General features: G+C 37.4%; 2 pseudogenes; one reads left to right on the plus strand and one right to left on the minus strand.

Annotated features, from left to right (window-relative positions):
* Positions 1-602: 602 nt before the first annotated feature.
* LOC148370541 (uncharacterized) lies at positions 603-3,296 on the minus strand (annotated as a pseudogene).
* Positions 3,297-4,911: 1,615 nt separating this feature from the next.
* Positions 4,912-7,219, plus strand: LOC148370542 (uncharacterized; annotated as a pseudogene).
* The last annotated feature ends 786 nt before the right edge of the window (positions 7,220-8,005 follow it).

Below are 8,005 nucleotides of genomic sequence, written 5' to 3' on the forward strand. Positions count from 1 at the left end.
GGTTACAACAAGATCAATATTCTTGTATTAAGTTGGAAAAAAATTAGAAAAGGGTCAAAAACAAAATAAATTTGCTTGTATTAAGTATTAAAAATCTTAGCCAAAGAAGTTTTGTTTCAAGAAATTCTCTACGTTTTGATATACTATACAAATGCAAAAATAGTTTTAATGCAAAATTACCAGTTTATTGGCAAGCACAACCTTTGTCATTATCACAAAACACAATTGACATATCAGTAACAGAAATACTAATTTTCTTGATAAGATCTTGAAACGTTTGTTGGCGAACTGTAAATCAAAGTTATCACTTACACATGTATCAGTGAACTGTCAAACAGACAACACATTTTTTGCCAACAGGATATAAAGTGCAAGTTACCAAATTTCCAAGAGAACTGCAAACATTCTTTTTTGTCAGTTGTTTTTTTTTTTTTAAATCAGTGCTTAAACTCAAAACAAGGCAAATAAAACACACACGTAAATTACAGGGAGACTGAGAGGTCAAAGTGTCAGGGGTCACAGATGTTTTATAACAGAAAAAGTTCTCAAAGTGTGTACATGGCTGGGTGTGTGTTCCCTAGGGGAGGCAGCATTATACAAAGTTATGCAAGAAAGGCCATCCAATCACTTCTTGCTCGTTTAAAACCTGGTGTGGCATCTTTGTCATGGATTGAGTCCCCCAGGACCTCAGTTTGTAGAAGTGAAAGAACAGAAGCCACACATTTGGGGTAGGTCATATGTAATTCATAATAGTATGCAATTATGTACAATGCTGCATCCCCTAGGTACCTTTTGGGTAATGGGATTGCTTCGGTTCCAAGGCAGAGAAAGGAGTCTAGATTTTCATCCACCAAAAGGAGTGGTGTGGTGAGTGGCCTTCTGTTCAGGAACGTCTCGGGGTCCTCTGTGGGCTTAACAGAAAAACACAACATCAGTAGGACAGCAATCACATCCCTCCATTCCTCGACTAAACATGACAATTTAGTATGAACAGAATAGTGGACCAACAAAAGGATCAACCATATTTGAGAAAGTTTAGTATGCACTTATGTAAAAGTTTGTGACTTACCAGAAGAACATGGATGAGAGCTTCAGAGGCAGATATCATCTTCTTGGGCACAGCAACATTAGACGGGAACAGAGCTGGCAGCATGGTCAAGAGGTTTATTGCTTGCTCCTCTAAAGAAAAAAAGGAATAAAATAAAATATTTGTCTCTCAGTATACAGAAACAAACAAAGTTACAGATTCTATTGGTATTACGTTGGCTGTCCTTACCAGCTGAAAGTGACATTGGAGGTTTCATTGCCCTCTTGTAAACCCCATAGAAGCATAATCTAGATTTGAATTTGACCCACCGCTCCCTCAGCTCTTGCACGAAGTTGGAGTTGTTCTTGTCTATTATTCGTCTTAGTTCATCAAGATCCTTTGGTGGGGAAGACACACAGAAATGTTGTATGGAAATATCCAACACATAGTAGTTAAAGCATCACTTGAAAATGACAATTATATGTGGAGAGGTATTCTGAAAAACTATGTTCCCCCTTCCCCTCCTCCATTTGTGAAAATAATTCCATTCACACTGATGATAAAACGCTAATAGACAGGTGTGTTGCAAACAACTTGTGAAACCGATGGACTATCAGATATTCTAAAGAAGGAAAAAAATCACATCACAATGCATAAATGCCGTTTTCCCTGTCTACATGCAGAAATAAAACCAGATTGCTCTTTTTTTTCAGATAAAATACATGAAAGGCTTTCCTGCATGTAAGTGGGGTCGAAACAGCTATTTAATGTATCAAAGCAGTATGCATCCAATGTTCAAAAGAACAATTTCACTGTTCAACTGAATCAAAGTGTGAATTGTGATCATACTTACATTGTCAATGTCTCTAAAGCATGGCTATGCCTCCAATATTTTTGCCGGTCTGTCTTGTTCCCTTATTGTGTCCGAATCAATGAAGGCCCTCCTCCCCTCAAACTCAAGGTCAAGAAGTTGTGCCACATCAGCTCTGTTCTGTTTGGTCTTGCTATATAGCTCCTGCAGACTTGTGTAGTGTTTAGCCTGGGCCATTCGGCTGTCCATCCTACATTCTAAAAAGGTCAAAGAAAATATCACAACACAGTTGAGGTCAAAATTATTTGCTTCTTGCTAATGTTATTCGTGCTACTGTTTCTACTGGAACAAAGACAAAATGTCCACTACATCTAATGAAGACATTCATTAATATTACTTGAATAGAAACAGGAAAAGGCAAAAATTACAAGGTCAAGATTTTCACCCCCCTTGTAAAAAAATAGTATTTATGAGTTTTTTGGTTCCTGGCCTTGTTCTTTTCTGCTTTTTCCTGTTTCTGTTCAGCCCACCAGTTGAACATTTCAATAAAAGCTGGAGATTTTGTCTGTGCCCTCCTAAAAGAAGTAGAACGATGTGCAGTGCTGATTTATCTTGTATTTTGTGTAATATCAATGAATGGGTCTACTCCATTGAGAATGCCACAATTTTTTATACAATTACCAAGAGCATCAGCTTGTTTTGCTGGAGTGCTGGTTATGACTTGGGGGTCCCCTTCACTTTCTGGGTTGCTGATGGTGCTACTGCAGCTTGGGGAGACAATGACCGTGGAAGTGCTGGAGTCAAAATCCCCCTCATCTTCTTTCTCTGTGGTGCTAAACTTTTTTCCCCTTGCTGGTGTAGCCCCCTGGGTTTTGCGTGGAGTCCTGATGTTTTGCAACCTTTTGTTCAGTTGCTTAAAGAGTTTGAACTGAAACATGAAATATAAAGACCATGAGTAAACAGAAACATTTAGGACAACACATGGACTAACAAATACAAACAATCCATTTACTTGTGTTGGTTAGGAGTTTGCAAGGGTAAAGATGTTAATACAGAACCATTTTGTTCCAAGATATCAATACGTTTATCAAACTTAGTTACTTGTCTAAAGATAAGATAGACAGCATACTATCTAGATCCCAATTCCCATATTGTCTGAGACTGGAAACAAATTCCCATCAGTCAAATTAAGTGGCTGACTATATCCATTTCATCAATTCATATAATAAACAATGACAACAGAGGATTACAATCACCAAGTCATTGTACTCTTTCACTCATATTGTGATGAAATGATTACATGTTGAAATGCTTGCTTACCCATCGACGTTGTAGATACAGTTTATCGGACAACATTGGGTAATACAAAACATGTCTCCTTGCCATTGACTGCAGGTCTTCTTTGGTAGGGTATTTTATGAAGTCTTCGACGGTCGAGGCCCTCAATGTAGAGACCATGTTAGTCACTGTATTTCTAATGAGCCTACAAGACAGCTCTCTAGAGAGCACACACTCTCCTCCTCGTCCAATTTTTTTCATTTCAAAATAGTGTTTTCTAACATGCTCTAATTCACTATCTGTGTAAATAACATATTGGAGGCTCGGAAGTTGTATGGTTTTGGCTGGACTTTCCTCTTTGTTGGTATCGTCGTTTGTTGGGTGTTGGTTGCTGCTCCTGTGAATAAATCCATGAAAAGAAGACAAATTTACCCTTGCTGAGATGGTGTTTTAAGAAAATCTCAAGGGACAATGAGACAAGTTTGTCATACCTCAGGATGCACAACATTCCAAATGGATTTTCTCCTAAGAAAATGTTCAGGCCCTGGAGAAAGGTCTCGCAGATCATCCCTTGAAAGTGTGTGCAGAGCATCTGCATCAATTTGTGCCACTGTGTGACAAATAGAGACAGAGGAAAATGAATTGAAGAATAATGACAACTGATTAAGAATAATCCAGTGGTTATGTAGTTCTAGCACTGTTACGTTCCTTTACCTAAAACTCTTGTGTCAACATGCTTAGAGGTTAAAAGATGTAGGTCATAATAGAGACAGCAGCACAATATCTCTAAATTTTGTAGTACTGAATAAACGCATATTTCATAAGAAACTATTACAGAAATATTATGAGTAAAGCAAAACGAACTGAGAAAAAGTTGAGCGGGGCAAAGACATACAATACCCGTGGAACCTATCCAGTAAACTTGAGTGTGGATGAGTGTTCAACATTCAGCAAAGATTACTATATTAATGCTGATATGTTTTTATCCAAAAATTTGAAGTCTACATAAAATAAGATAAATCACCCAGTGTTGGTTTAAGACTAGTGCTATACAGTTAAGCTGTGTGTGATGTGCAAGTAGCGTGCTGTTGATATTGCTACAGTAAGAATTGTGTGCATTCAATTGTCAACATCTTGTCCAAATAATTCATAGTCTAAATATCCAGACCCATATCTACCTCTGGCCATCCAGGGTAATTGAATGATGTACCTTGCTGTGGCTAAAGCCAGACCACAACTCAATCTCCTCTAAGATTGAGAATTGGTTAGGAATTTGTGTGGTACACCCCTTGCCTGGCAAATGCCAGACCAAGCCCTTGTCACGCACAACTTTGAACAGGACTGATCAACAGGAGAAAAGCCCGTTTGTAGCTGGGGTAAGGCTAAAGTGCAAAACGGAATCCCTACCCAGGCTATGAGCCACCAATAGTACCATGGATCATGTGACAACCAAACCCAATGTAATTTGTTAAATAGTAAAATATGACAAATGCTTCTGTTTTGTGACCCCTCTACCCAATCACATAACTTGTGCTGTAGTTGATTGATCTTATCAAATGAGATCTTTCTCACTCTCTCTCTACAGAGGAATATAAACAGCATTGTGTCAGAAGTACAACAATTTCAATTTCATCTTGTAGAAACCTTGAAAGAAAGAGTAAAAGACATTTTTGACACTCATGGCCATTCAGACAACATAGAACATCTACGGCATGAGGCTCTGGCAACATTTGATGACTTTCCAGATCCATTCTCCATGTTGACCAAAACATTCATGCAAGACCAAACCATTAAGGAACATTTTACCCCAGTTGAAGCGGAGGAGGTTTTAAAATCCCAAAGACTGTATAAAGTTAAGAGAGGTTCTTCACGGGTTCTTAAACTTAAAAACAAGGTTTTTTTCTATGTTCCCCTCATCAAGAGCCTAGAGCAGCTGTTGTCCAACCCAAGAATACACGGTATGGCCAGTACTCCTCCAGAGAATTGTAACAAAGATGGATTTCTCTGTAACATAGTGGATGGTAGCCTTTTCAAAAGTCATCCGTTATTTTCATCGAAGCCCACTGCTTTACAGTTGATATTGTACTCTGATGAGATAGACTTATGTAACCCTCTTGGACCGCATACTTCTGTGAACAAGTTACTCATGTTTTATTATACACTAGGAAACATAGACCCCAAGTTTAGGTCAAAACTGGCTGCTATACGACTACTTGCTATTGCCAAAGCTAAGGACATTGCACAAGCAGGTGTTGATGTTATTTTAGAACGCATTGAAAAGGATTTAAAAGAATTGTACAATGGTGTCAAAATTGGGACAGGTCAAATTATACATGGTGCAGTAATATCTATATGTGGCGATACGCTTGCTCAGCATGAACTGGCTGGGTTTAAGTCTGGAGTTGGGTTCTCATTCAGTAAATGTAGGCATTTTGAATGTGATTTTGAGACCATGCAGAACAATTTTGATGAAAAGAGTTTTACCATGAGAACGTTAGAAAATCACATGAGACAGTGTACAGAAATAGAGAGGGCCAGAACAGACCACGTTAAAAATGCTCTTAAGACTACCTATGGTATTAACAGGAGGAGTAAACTTACAGATTTTCCAGCATATGACCTTATCCAGCAAACTCCTCAAGATATAATGCACGTTATGCTTGAGGGTGTTGTGCCCCTAGAAATTAAATGTGTATTAAAATTCCTTATTTTGTCAGGAGAGGTTGATCTGGATTATATTAATTCAGGTATAAATTGTTTTAGATATTCACCCAGTGATATAAAAGACAAACCATGTCCAATCAGTGTCAGTACAATGACATCTAATGACAACAAAACTTAAACAGTCTTCTGGGCAGATGCTGATACTTTTGAAGATACTTTGAATAGTATCAAGGACCATAGCCATGTTAAATTAATCTTAGAGTTGATTCAGATAACCCAGATCCTCTTTGCTCTGCTACTATTTAGGGAAACCTTTCACAAACTTAGAGTGATGATAAAGCAGCACCTTAAAACATTCAAGGAGCTGTTCCCTGAGAACAATATAACACCAAAGCAGCATTATATGTTGCATTTCCCTTCACAAATTGAGGCGCTGGGTCCCTTAACAAGGCACATGTGTATGAGATTTGAGTCGAAGCATCAATTTTTTAAAAAGTGGTCTTCAAAATTAAACTACAAAAATGTTTGCAAATCTCTTGTAGGTCACAGTAAAGTGGTAGAAAGTGTTCATAGTCACACAAATGAAATCTTTGCACATGAGAAAGAATTGGGTCCTGTAAACTGGCTAGGAAAGCGAGCTCTGTTGTGGGCAAAGAGCTGGACAGCCTAACAACAGTAGCTGAGAGACGAGCACTGAAAAAGCTGAGGTCAATCATGGACAATCCATCGCATCCACTACACAGCATTATCTCCAGACAGAAGAGCAGTTTCAGCGACAGACTGCTGTCACTGTCTTGTACTACGGACAGACTGAAGAGATCTTTTCTTCCTCATGCCATGAGGCTCTTTAACTCCACCCGGCAGAGTAAAGGCCCACATTAAACCACACCACCTACATTGGATATTACCGAATCTTACTGCAATATGTATTTTGTGTAGCACTATTTAGTTACTCTATATAACACGCTACAGTGGGCATTTGCACGTCACACTGGGTATTTGTATATTGTATTATTTTGGCTTTATTATTGTACTGTTCTCAGCTCAGGGATGCTGCTGGAAATGTGAATTTCCCTTAGGGGATGAATAAAGTATCTATCTATCTATCTATCTATCTATCTATCTATCTATCTATCTATCTATCTATCTATCTATCTATCTATCTATCTATCTATCTATCTATCTATCTATCTATCTATCTATCTATCTATCTATCTATCTATCTATCTATCTATCTATCAGAATTGTCAAACTTGGAATATGTGAATTCAAAGCTAAGAGATTTCTTAAATATTGACCATTTCCAGCATATCATATCTGTTATGTGGATTATTATCAATGGTAACAAGCATATAAATAATAAGACTCTCATCATCACAGATTCAAAGGACAGGCTTCCTATTTTTGGATTAATAATTAAGTCTCATTACGTCCATTGACTTAGGGCATTTTTAATTTCCGCCCACAGAAACGCTGAAACAGCCAAATTTGTCCAAACTTAAAGGAACAGTGAGTGTAAAAAACGTGAAAACCATTGAATGACTTTGGATCGAAGCCTTTTTCAAATATGAGGTTGCAGTGCCTCAGAAATACCTTTACTTGCCTTGGACATAAAGGGACAGTGTGTAATTAATAATGAGTCATTTTAGGTCCATTGACCCAGAGCGTTTTTTTTTTGTTTTTAACTTTTTATTTCTCACACCAATTTTGACAGAGGTTTGATTCCACCATCTTACATCAACACAAAATATATACACTTGACACATAAATAACAGAAGGAACAATAAAGAAGAAAAAATACTATTAATAGAAAAGAAGAATAAATGTTCATACAATACATCCATACAAAAAGAAATATATAAAAAAATAATAAATAAAAATATACACCCCCAAAAAAAAAAAAAAAAAAAAAAAAAACATAATAAATAGGGGGAGGTGTTTAGACATCAAGTAAAATTTGTGTGATAGGCTTCCATCTTTTCTCGAATTGGTCAAGTTTCAGTTGAAGTCTTGCAGTGATTTTTTCCATAATGTAAATTTGCTTTAATTTGTCTCTCCATTGTTTTATGTCAGGAGGTTGTGGTTTCAGCCAGGACACTGTGATCATTTTCTTTGCTACCAGAAGCATTACCCTTAGTATATGTTTCTGTTGACCAGATAGTAATTCTTCTGGCAAAATTCCTATTATGTAAGCCTTTGGGTCCAACCGCAACTCCCAGCCAGTA

This window comes from Urocampus carinirostris, chromosome 2, assembly GCF_059441175.1.
Source record: "Urocampus carinirostris isolate Australia breed hairy pipefish chromosome 2, RoL_Ucar_1.0, whole genome shotgun sequence".
In the NCBI taxonomy this organism is placed as follows: domain Eukaryota; kingdom Metazoa; phylum Chordata; class Actinopteri; order Syngnathiformes; family Syngnathidae; genus Urocampus; species Urocampus carinirostris.